The sequence below is a fragment of the Vespa velutina genome, chromosome 7, assembly GCF_912470025.1.
Source record: "Vespa velutina chromosome 7, iVesVel2.1, whole genome shotgun sequence".
NCBI classification, from domain to species: domain Eukaryota; kingdom Metazoa; phylum Arthropoda; class Insecta; order Hymenoptera; family Vespidae; genus Vespa; species Vespa velutina.
In genome coordinates, this window is record NC_062194.1 from 2,903,672 (window position 1) to 2,916,171 (window position 12,500).

At 34.2% G+C, this 12,500-nt stretch overlaps 1 protein-coding gene across 23 annotated transcripts in view; it reads left to right on the forward strand.

The window, feature by feature from the left end:
• Window positions 1-12,500, forward strand: part of LOC124950677 (forkhead box protein P2-like) — a 285,654-nt gene that overhangs the window by 19,689 nt on the left and 253,465 nt on the right. The gene's annotated exons all lie outside the window — the stretch shown is intronic.

A 12,500-nucleotide genomic window follows, 5' to 3' on the forward strand; every position in this document is an offset into this window, starting at 1 on the left:
AGTAAATCTACTACAAACGTGATAAGCGTGCAAACGTGCCGAACGAATAAGATTTATCGTTTTTGATCGAATGTCTCTAACAAGCTCTTTTTCTCTTCCCCCCTCTCTCTCTCTCTCTCTCTTTCTCTTCGTTCTATAGGAAGGTCCATTTTATTTATGACATCGTCGAGGGTTTATGAATAGTCATGCGAACGTCTCGACGTTCATGGAAGAAATTTTTATCGAGAAAAAAAATTGTTTCATTCATTTCATTCGGATGCGTACGGATTTGTTCGTTAATTTTTCATTTTTGCTTCCGGCGTTAATTTTTTTTTGTTTTTTGTTTTTTTTTGTTTTTTTGTTTTTCTTTCTTTTTTTTTTTTTTTAATATAACGATTTATAAATACAGTTGGTATTATTCGAACGAATGAAATTAATGCGAAAGTATTATTAAATAGACTTTATTAACGATTCTTATCTTTTGATCGTTCTAAAGAAATTAATTAATACCAATTAAACAATACGCCGTTCTTCATTCATTATTGTTTTCGTATAGAAATGGTATACATACTTACATACGTGAATATGTCGAGATGGTTTAAAGATCATAATGTTAATAATAAATATATCTATAGAGGAAAATCTCCGCGTATTTCATTACTCACGTGATATAATATGACGGAAACAAGAACGATTGGCTCTCCCTTGGCTGGTCTCTAACTTTGTCAGAAATAGATCTTACCATCGATCGACAACGTTAACTTGCTAATTAGCAGATGCTCTTAGTCGTTTCACGTTAGAGATCTATTTTCAATATCGCCATTAGCTAATGTGGAAAAAGGAGTATTCCGAAAGAAACAACGTCGATAAACGAGAATTCTCCTCTCTCACTCTCTCTCTCTCTCTCTCTCTCTCTCTCTTCTTTAATCGTTGCATTATTCACGAATACGTACTTACCTACGCGGAATATCGCGCAATGGTAAAGCTATGAAGAGAAAGAGAGAGAGAGAGAGAGAGAGAGAGAGAGAGAGGAGAAGGAGAGGGGGAGGGGAGTTTTGCTGGTTTCCTCTCTATTTTGGACAGTACTTATTCTTAGAATGGCGTAAATTTAATTGCGACAGGCGTACAGACGCATTGCCGCGAAACATGTATCGCGCCGTGAAATATTACTTCGGAATATAGTGGCAACGACGTCGGTTAATTTAATTAAATATTTCTTAGGAGGGACTCGAGAGATATCCTATACGTCGTAACCTGCTTACTACTCTTTAATTTTATGCCATAATAATTTCTGTGCTTATCGAACCCTGCCCTTCTAAGATATCATAAAATACACGTCGAGCGTGAAATTAGCACATTTTTATATTAAGAAAAGAGAGAGAAAAAAAAAAAAAGAAAAAGAAAAGATAAGACAAAAATAGAAAAAATTTATAAAAATATATTGACTCCGGATAACTTTAGCAGGAGTATAAAAGTGTACATATATATATATATATATATATATATATATATATATATATATATATATATATATATATAGAATATAAAAGATGTATATATATATATACATGTCAATGGTGTACATACATATATATATATATATATATATATATGCACTATTTCGTTCGTTCATTCGAATTTCGACGTAATATTAACTTCATATCGAATTATAAAATCGTTCTTTCGTGCATCGCTGCAGATTTAAGAAATATATTGTTTCCCTTTTTCCCTTTCTCGCATGTATAAATAAATATCAGATAAGTTTCGTTGTCGTTTTTGAAAATTTATTCGTCGTTGAAAAAAAAAAAAAAGAATAAAAAGAATAAAAAAAATGCTCTAAAGAAGGAAGGAAGGAAGGAAGAAAAGAAAAAAAGAAATGAGAAAAAGAGAGAGAGAAAGAATGAGAGAGAGTGAGAGAGAGAGAGAGAGAGAGAGAGAGAGAGCGGTAAAGTTAGATAAAAGTTAATATTTTTCGTGGAATAATGAATTCAGTGGTCTCTTCTCGGACTCGCGGAAGCGGACCCACGTAGCGGCCTTAAATCTTTTCTGTAAATAGATTATGGAGGAAGATAATGAAAAATTCGTCGCGGTATCGCTCGTTAACGCCGTGACCCACCGTTTCTCTCTTTCTCTCTCTCTCTCTTTCTCTCTCTCTCTCTCTATCTCTCTCTTTCTTTCTCTTTCTCTCTTCTTCCAACAACGGAAGAAGAAAATAAAAAAAAAAAAAAGGAACAAAAAATCAAAAAGAAAAAATGTGGAAATCTATTCGCGAGGTACAATTTTAAATTAAACGTACAATTTTGTTCTCTTCCTCTTTTTCTTTTTTTTTCCTTTTATTTTTTTTTTTTTTTTTTTTTTTTTTTTCTTTTTTGACAAATCATCCCATGTCGCGAAGCAAATTTCGAACATTATCATTATTGTTTGGTAAACAATTAAAGTTGATAAGATAATGTAGACGAGAGAAAGAGATAGAGGATAGAGATAGAGAGATAGAGAGCGAGAAAGAGAGAGAGAGAGAGAGAGAGAGAGAGAGAGAGAGGAGACGATCGTTTTAAATCAGAAAGCGATCGAGGTAGATAGGATACATTTTCATTCTATCTTTTTTTCCTCGTCATCATCAACATCATCGTTATATCTAAACTCTCTCTCTCTCTCTCTCTCTCTCTTCCTCTCTTTCTCTGTATCTATCTATCTATCTCTATCTCACTCTTTCTCTATGGTAGGAGAAAAATGCGAGATATGAATCATCTCGTCTCAAGTATACCGGCTCGTGCTCCAAATACCATCTCCTTTCCTTCTATCCCTCCTTCTTCCCCTTATCCCCTGCTCCCTCTCTCTCTCTCTCTTTCTTTCTCTTTCTCTTTCTTTCTTTTTCTCTCTTTCGTTTGCCGTCGTCACGTTTTACGTCTTACGTCTTTCCACGTCGTCGAGCAACGAGGTAGAAGAGTGACGAATGAATATATTTCAAATAATTACGTGGAAATAATGTTAGAGTAGACTCGTAAAGAAATACAAATAAATAGTTCCGTGATATTATATTATCGATAGAGTTGAACGTTTAATATTATAGAATGTAAAAGTGACAATGATGTTTTTATGGAGAGAAAGAGAGATAAATAGATAGAAAAAATAGTAATAAATAAAAGATTATACCAATGTCCAGTTGTGGCTCGTGCCGATACAGTTTATGAGAAATAGAGAGAGAGAGCGAGAGAGAGAGCGAGAGAGAGAGAGAGAGAGAGAGAGAAGGGGAAAGTTTGGCAGTTAACGCTTACAGAAGTGTATTTTGTAAGCACCATCGGACTATTTCGTCCGAAAGGACGCGAGATTAACGAGCGTCGCTCGTCTACCGACACGAGGACGAGATTTATCGTAATAAAAATGGAGGCGTCGAGGGAAGAAACGTCGGGATCTGAACGATTTACAAGAAACACGAGCGACCTGTCACGGATGTTGCCGGGCCTCTTTTAATACCGGTCGAAGAATGTAATAAATATAGGAGGAAGAGAGGATAGACTAAAAGATCGAAAGAGAAAAAGAGAGATAAAGAGAGAGAGAGAGAGAGAGAGAGAGAGAGAGAGAGATAAAGAGAGAGTGCCACGCGTACGCACAGAGAGAAAGAGAGAGAGAGAGAAAGAGAGAGAGAGAGAGAGAAAGTTTCTCTCTTTTCCAGTCGTTGATAAATCCGTGTTTGCGCGTGTGTCTGAATGCGCCATTGATGAGAGAGAAGTGGAAGGCTGGTGGTCAGCGAGCCAGCCAAGAACCTGCTCCTGGCTCGGAGTCTCAGCAGACATTAGTATTAATAGTTATGAATCTAGAATAGAACGTACCACCGGCAGGCTGTTATGTAGATATGCGAGGTGCCGACTCGGTCATCCGCGTGCACTTTACGACCGAAAGATATGAATGCAAATTGCAAAGAAGAAGAAGAAGAAGGAAGAAGAGGCTTCAGAAAGAGTACCGAACTCGTTTTCATTCGAGTTCTCTCTTACGTTCTATTCGAGATCGTTCGAAACTCGTATATTTGCGAATGGCGAGAATGGGATGATGGGAATGGATAGAAGGGTGAAAGGGGACCGAGGAAGGGAAACAGAGTGAAGGGGGGGGGGGAGAGAGAGAGAGAGAGAGAGAGAGAGAGAAATGCGTTACGCGAATCATGGTTAATACTAATGATGCTCCATCGTTAACGATTCCTATGAGACATAAAAGATAATCAGTTTAGATAGGTATATAAGGACTTTCCTATATTCATTGGATTAATACTAATATACATACGTATTCGTGGCTCCTTCTATTACGTACGTTTTCCTTTTTTTTTCTTTTTATTTTTTTTTTCTTATTTCTTTTTTTGTTTTTTTATTACATGAAAAAAACTTTACTTTAAAGTTACTTTATTCGTACGTCTTATTACACGCAACCCAGAAACGCTTGTAATAGGTTCGAGCATCGGGTTTACTTATTATAGAATGCATACGTTAGACGTCTATTATTTTTATCATTCTCGGTATAATATTATACTTTCTCTTTTCTCTGATCCTTTTATTATCTCTTCCTTTTTCTCTTCTTATTCTTTTCTTCTTTTCTTTTTCTCCTTTTACAAAACTATTTTATCGATATCCGGTTTGATCGTGATCGCGTCGACGTTCTCGATGTTGTTTCTTCTTCTTCTTCTTCTTCTTCTTCTTCTTTTTGTTTTTTCTTTCTTTTTCTTTTATTGTTTTTTCTTCTCTTTTTCTTTTTTCTTCTTCTTCTTCTTCTTTTTCTTTTTCTTTTTTCGTTTTCGCAAATACACCGGACTGGAACAAAATCCAATCCGCAAATTGTCCCGTTCTCTTGTTATTATCTTATCTTCGAGATACTCTTTATAATGCATATATCATAAGTATATGTACAAGTAGTAGTAGAAGAAGAAGAATAAGAAGAATAAGATGAGATAAGAAGAATAAGAAGGAGAAAAAGGAGAAGAAGAAGAAGAAGAAGAAGAAGAAGAAGAAGAGCGAACCAAATTCCTCGGCCGATCATTCCGATGGCCGTTTTTTGGTTGTTAGTTGCCCTGTCTGCGTTTAGCCATCTATTTATAGACTTCAGCCTCCTTTTCTCGAGAGAAAGAGAAAGAGAAAGAGAGAGAGAGAGAGAGAGAGAGAGAGAGAAAGAGAGAACAAAACTGGATAGAGCAAAACTCCTTCCTACTTACCTTAAACCATCCACGTTTTGTGTATACCGATCTTTAATGGTTTAATAATTTCTACGAGCCGATTTTGAACAAGGAAAATGTTAAATATCACATCGTATTTTCTTTAACACAAAATTCACAGATATATATATATATATATATATATATATATGTATATATGTATATATGTAAGAGATGTTCTATATCCTACTAGTAACTAGTATTAATAAATAAATGCATATGCATATAAATATACATACGTTTCAATTTATTCTCAATCGTAAAATCGTAGTAATAATATAATTAAACAAGTATGATCAAGATAATGATCTTGTCGTAAATGTCTTTTTTTTTCTTTTTTTATACATAGGATATGATACTCCCAACCAATAATATCCGATAATATATATTTTATATATATATATATATATATATATATATATATATATATATATAAAAGTTTGGGAAAAAGTAATCGGATTGAATGTGTTTGTTCAAAAGAAAAATAAATGTACGATAATTTGCTCTTATATATATATATATATGTATATGTATATATGTATGTGCCTATGTGAGATGACATTCTGTAGATATGTAGATATGTAGATATGTAGATATGTATATTGTGTCGTAACTATTCCAATTTCACGCGCGTCGCATTTAATTTAGCATGGCATAGAGAGAGAAAGAGATGTATATATATATATATATATAGAGAGAGAGAGAGAGAGAGAGAGAGAGAGAGAGAAATAGCATAAGGTTTCCGGATAAGCGAGTCGACATATCGTTAGCATTGTTGTCGATCGTTGATCTCCGATCTTCTCACGCAGGCAGAGCTTCTCGGCTTTGACTTCGTCCTATACGCCTACGTTCTACACCCTACGCCCTATACCTTCACCTTCTCCTTCTCCTTCTCCTCCTCCTGCTCTTCCTACTCCTCCATCTCCAGCAAGGTCCTCTTCGTCGTTACCAAGAAGTAATAATAATAAAGGAGAAAAAGAGTAGCAGGTGTAATAACGATGGTCTAGAATTTTTGTACAGAGCCGACGAACCGCAAATACGTGAAGTGGTTTCGTTCGATAAGAACGAAAGAGGGACGGGAAAGATCGTGAAAAAGATGGGAGTGTAGAGTGGGAGAGATAGAGAATGAGACGGAATGGGTTAAAGCGATGATAGGGCGGACGGGGGACGGGGGAGGGAGGGGGTGAGGGGGAGAGGGTAGAAGGCTAGGTGAAGCGTGAGCGCAAGCCGAAGCTTTCTAGACGGCCGATCGTAATTATTTTTTCCCCGATGATTCTCTCTGCCGATGATCGTGATTGAATCGACGAAAGAGAAAGATAAAGAAAGAGAGAGAGAAAGAGAGAGAGAGAGAGAGAGAGAGAGAGAGAGAGGAATAGAAGGACTTCTCATCAATCCAACGAGAGAATCGCATATGTTAAAACGACGAATGACAAAGCTAAAGCTAAAGCATCGCGTCGGTGTTCGACGTCGTCTCTCGTGTTCATAAATTTTTCATTTGCCAAAGGAAGAAAATCAAACCCATTTTTTTCTTTTCTTTCTTTCTTTCTTTTCTTTTCTTTTCTTTTCTTTACTTCCCTATTTTTTTTTTTTTTTTAAACCTCTTTTGTAATTGCACGAAACTCTCTCTCTCTCTCTCTCTCTCTCTCTCTCTCTCTCTCTCTCTCTCTCTTCCCTTCCCCTTATCTCACTCGTCCCTCGCTTTTTTTTTTTTATTATTATTCTCATTTTTGCAATTATTGTCGCGCTGTTCGAGCAAACGAGTGCAGATTATTTAATGATTTCTCATTTACATATTTTACTGTCCTCTCTCTCTCTCTCTCTCTCTCTCTCTCTTTTTCTCTCTCCCTCCCTTTCTTCCTCTCTTTTTTTTCTTCTTCTCGATTGGCCAATTCCTTGTCGAGCATGTGAAAGTTACTTTTCGTATATAAAGGACGACGGACTCGTTTAAATTGCATCGGATTATTTTGTTTAACGTTATAATCAATTCTCGTCAGGAAGATGAATATCTACGTATAATTAAAAGAAGATACGGGCCATGAAAATTGGCAAAATTATTATAGATTATTCATTTTGACGGGTTAGTAGTATTTCCGAACGGTAGATTAATCTCTCAGGAATTATTATCCGTTCGACAATCGATGCTCGACAAGTTTCGAGTCTCGACTACGTTAAAGATTTATATTGTCGATTTACTATCGACTGTAGGGAAAGAGAAAATCACTCTGTTGGTGTCTTAATGCATCATGATCTATAATATATTCATCGGAGAGACGACGAGACGTTTGCGATTGAGAATCGTTCGTCGATCTCAATTTAAACGCTTGTATCGAATCTTTGTTATCATAGAATTAAAATATTCGAGAGTAATATCGGTAAGATTAGAAGAATGAAACTATATATATATATAATATATAGAATGGGTCAAAAAGTGTTTTTGTAAAATTATAAAATTTGTGAAAACTGTAAAAGAAAAAAATAGAAGTTCCTTGCCTTGTGGTTTAACGATTTGATAAAAAAAAAAAAAAAAAAAAAAAAAAAAAAGAAGAAAATAAAAAAGGGAAAAAAAGAAAATGGAGAAGAAAGATTAGTCTGAAAAGTTTCGACGGAAAAATAAAAAAAAAAAAAAAGAAAAAAAAAAAAGAGTAATCCATTTTTAAATTCATCTAGGAACTTTTATGGTCACTCTAGGAACTTTTGATTCAACCTGTAATACGTATATACATATAATATATGTATGTACATATGTATGTATATAGCGTAGTATACAAAGAAAAGGAAAATGTTGATAGTAAAAATCGAACAAAAGTCGGAGAGAAAGAGATTAGAGTAGTTTGCTCATGCTATTTCATTGGACTAGTATTATATCGTTGCAACTCGGAGGACGAGTTGCAGGTTTTGCGATCAGGCTTTCAGATGCTATAAGGAGTTCCTCGACCCGCTTCGAATCCTTTAATAATTCCCTACCATTTCACACACACATACACACACGTATACACACCGATTTAATCATTCTGCATACAAGGATCAGTTGTTGTAGCTCGGTGAAAGTACAGATAACATCGTCGAACAAATTCTATCGTAGGCATAGAATCTTTTATCCGAACGAGAGTTTCAGATCTATTCCATGTTTATTATTTGACGGAAATAATAATAATAATAATAATAATAATAATAATAGTAATGCAAGCGAACAAAAAATACCCTCAAACAAAAGAAAAAAAAGTGAAACAATAAGGTGACAATAATGATAGGGATAATAGATATAAAATGAGTTGGTTCGATGATACGAATTACGTTTCGAATAATTTCATTAATTAATTATGAATTATATTTAAGATAAACGTAATTGAATAACGAATGTAACCATTATCTGTTTATTTATTTATTTGTTTATTTAAATCATTAAATAAGTCTTTTCTATTTCGCCTATTTTTATTATCATAAAACCGACGATAAATAATATCAAAGAAAAGAAGAAAGAAAAGCAAGAAAAAGGAAAAAAGAAAAATACAAACGATAAATTAATTACTAATAATATATAATGATACTAGTAATATATAATTAATTTTGATTTCATTTCTCGATTCGATTCAGCAAACGTTTCAACGTCCTCATTTTCGTGATCATTAAACGACCTTGATATCGGTTATCCGACCGGCCTTTTGGTACCACTCTCTCTCTCTCTCTCTCTCTCTCTCTCTCTCTCTCTCTCTCTCTCTCTCTCTCTTTCTCTTTTTCTCGTCACGGATTAGTCGACATTTCGTTAAGACAATGGAAAAGTCTCCCTTCCGTCTCATTTTCCTCTACCTCATGTCCTCTCTACTGGTCCTCCTGGAGGCTGTGGAAGAACGGTATTTCATTCGACTCCGCGGTCCAGAGTTTTTGTCTCGCACTGGCCTCTCTGCTTTTGTTGGCCACCCGCCTTACAATTCCTCGATGAAAGGAAGGAAAGGGCGAAGGAAAGGGCTAACGAAAGGGCGAGACGACGAGAGCAAGAGTTTTGCTGCCGCTGCTGATTCGCGCCATTCTATTTTCTTTCTTTTTCTTTCTCTTCCTCTCTCTCTCTCTCTCTCTCTCTCTCTCTCTCTCTTTTTTTTTACTCTTCTTCTTTAGGTTCTCCTTTTATTATTTCTTTTTTCATTCGTTCAGTCTTTCTCGTCACTTGGCCCGTCTATCCTCTCCAAGTTAGGTATTCATTCGTTGGCGAGAGCCTGGCTTTAAAGATAATACGCGTCCGGTTAGAACGTACCAACACTATGTAATATAGTATCAATGTACATACGTATCTATATATGTATGTATGTATGTATGTATATATTTATATACGTATGTATAAACGTAGACTATCTACAAATATCTACGTATGTACTTACGTAGCTATGTATGTATGTATGTATGTATATATGTATGTATGTATGTATGTATGTACGCAGCACGGAGAAAGTACTTTTTTACTTTACGAACAACGCGATTGGTTCGCATTGGTCCGATTTATAGACCTCACCATTCTTACCATTCAATCGAAACTCACGATTTTGCACGAGTTAAGGAAAGACGATCATTGTGTTAGATTGACAATGAGATAACTATCAGCATCGTTCGTTTTCTCTCTTTTACACTTTTTGTTATTTTTTTTTTTTTTTTTTTTCTTTTACTTTTACTTTTGTCATTAACGTCGCCGTGCAATTTGACGGCTCGTTCAGTCTTTTAATGAAGAATGTATAATACTTAGTTTTTGATAATATAATATAATATATATATATATATATATATATATTTCTTATCATTTCTTTTTTTAACGATATGATATTCACGATGAGTTTTATTTTATTCTTTCTTTTTTTTTTTTTTTTTTTTTTTTTTTTTATGATAATGTTTTCTTTTTTTCTGATAATAAGTTTTTTCTTTGATAATAAAAGTTTTTTTTTATTTCAACGATACGATATTCATTGCGAGTTTTATTTATTTACTTTTTTTTTCTTTTTTTTTTCTCTTCTTTTTTTTTTGATAATTATTATTAACTTGTAATAATAATCGGATCGCGTGTTATATTAATCCATCAGGTTTATTCAATTTGTATGAATACGTAATTCGATCGTAAGAAATTTCGAATGCCTTCTGATTTCTATATAATAATTAATCTAATTTCATTTTATGTTTATCGAAAAAAAAATTTTTACTTTTCTTTCTTCTCTTCTTTTTTTTTCTCTTTTCTCTCTTTTGTTCTTTTTTTTTTTTCTTTTTTCGTGCAATAATAAAACGATTCCTCGTATTTGTGTTAATCGATAATTAAAAGTAGCAATTTCCGAGGACATTTATTATCGGCTATTATGATGGACAGTATACTCAAGCATGATTAAGCTAGAAACGAGTTATACGCATCATTTCTCAATTTATGTCATATAACCTTTAATTCGATTCAAGTATTTCTATTAATGATTAATCAATTTTTTTTTCTTTCCTTTTTCTTTTTTTTTTTTTTTTTACAATTTCGAAGAAACGTCTTTTTTTTTCTTTTTTTTTGGACTGACAATAATAGAATGATTCGTCGCATTTGTCATATAGTGCTAATTCATAATTAAAAGTAGCAATTTGCGAAGACGTTTATTATCGGCTATTAGAAAAACATACATATACTCACGTTAATTTGCTTCGTCGAGTTACGTCGCGTTCCCTCTTTTACGCGTCGTAACATAAACGATGCTCTCTTTCTCTCTCTCTCTCTCTCTCTCTTTCTTTCTTTCTTTCTCTTCTTTCAAGACACGAGGGCTGGAATATGATTAGTATATCGTTATAGAGGCATCGCCTTGGATACTCGAATTAAGTTTATTGAGCAATTTTCATGGCATTACGTCTCCTCCTTGGCGAGACCCTCGTGAAAGACGTGGGTATTGAGAGGGGTAGAGGGAAGGAGAACGAGGAGCGAACGATACGACCGACCATTTGCCCGTTCGCCTTTTGAGACAGAACGAGGAACGGAGAGAGAAAGAAAAAAAAAAAAGAAAAATGGATCGATCCCTCCTTGTCCTTTTCCTATCCTCGTAAATTCGAAATTCGATTATTTTAAAGGATGAACGATATCTGTTCGTCGTCGGGTTTTCTCTTTAAAAAAAAAAAAAAAAAAAAAAAAAAAAAAGAAGAAGAAGAAAAAAAAAATAGAAAAGAAAAGAAAACAAAGGAAAAGAAAACTTAATCAAGAAGGAACGAGAGAGAGAGAGAGAGAGAGAGAGAAAGAGAGAGAGAGTTAGATAGATAAATAAAATTTATAAAAATTTCAATTATGGAAGAAATAATCAAACAAATAATATTTATATATACATAAATAATAATAGTAAGAGAGATTAAACTAGGTACGTATTTAATTAAGAAAAGTAACAAGATACAGATTGTTATTGTACGATCAATAAAACAAGTTGTACATCGATAAATAGCAATAATAAAAATGATGATAACAAACAAACTGATAGTATATATATGTGTTTAGATAGGGGAGAAAAGAATGAGAAGAAAAAGAATATACAAATTAATATTGGAAAGAAATGAGGAACAAGAAGAAGAAGAAGAAAAAAAAAAAATATATATATATATATATTTTTTTTTTTGCGTCCTTGCAGGAAATTTTTTATCTTCGTCTCGTCGAGGAAAAAGAAAAAAGAATGGGAAGAAAATAATAATAATAATAATAATAATAATAATAAAAAAGAAACAAAAAAAAAACAACAAAAAAAAAACAGAAAAACAGAAAAGGAAAGAGAAAAAAAAAAGGAAGAGAAAAAGAAAGCAAGCATAAGTCGATCGTTTCGTTTCTCCATCGAAGGATGGAGTATTTTGAAGAGGGCGCGGGATATGCCAGAGTGTAATTTCGTGGCACAACGCTATTTTTTCTCGCGTACCTCTCGCTAATTAGCTCCTGAGAGTAACGAAGAGAGAGATCGAGAGAGAGAGAGAGGGAAAGAGAAAGAGAGAAAAAGCAAGCCGCTTCTTAATCCTCCATCGATTGGCAAAACTTGCTCCTGCAAAAAACTTCTCGCCACGCCCTCCCGAGAAAATTCTCTGCTCTCTTTCTTCCTTCCTACTCTCCCACTCATCCCTCCTTTCCCTCCTCTTCCCTTCTTCCAATGCTGTTCAGAAATCCGTGAAATCGTGAAAAATGCTTTAAATTCACAGTGATTTGATTGATCGTGTTAATAAGAAAGTTTCCTTCCTCTCTCTCTCTCTCTCTCTCTCTCTCTCTCTCTCTCTCTCTCTCTCTCTCTCTCTCTCTTTCTCTCGTTTTCTCAGCCGTCATCCAGAACGCTTATCTCAGGGAGTCGTTGAAAAAGTGCAG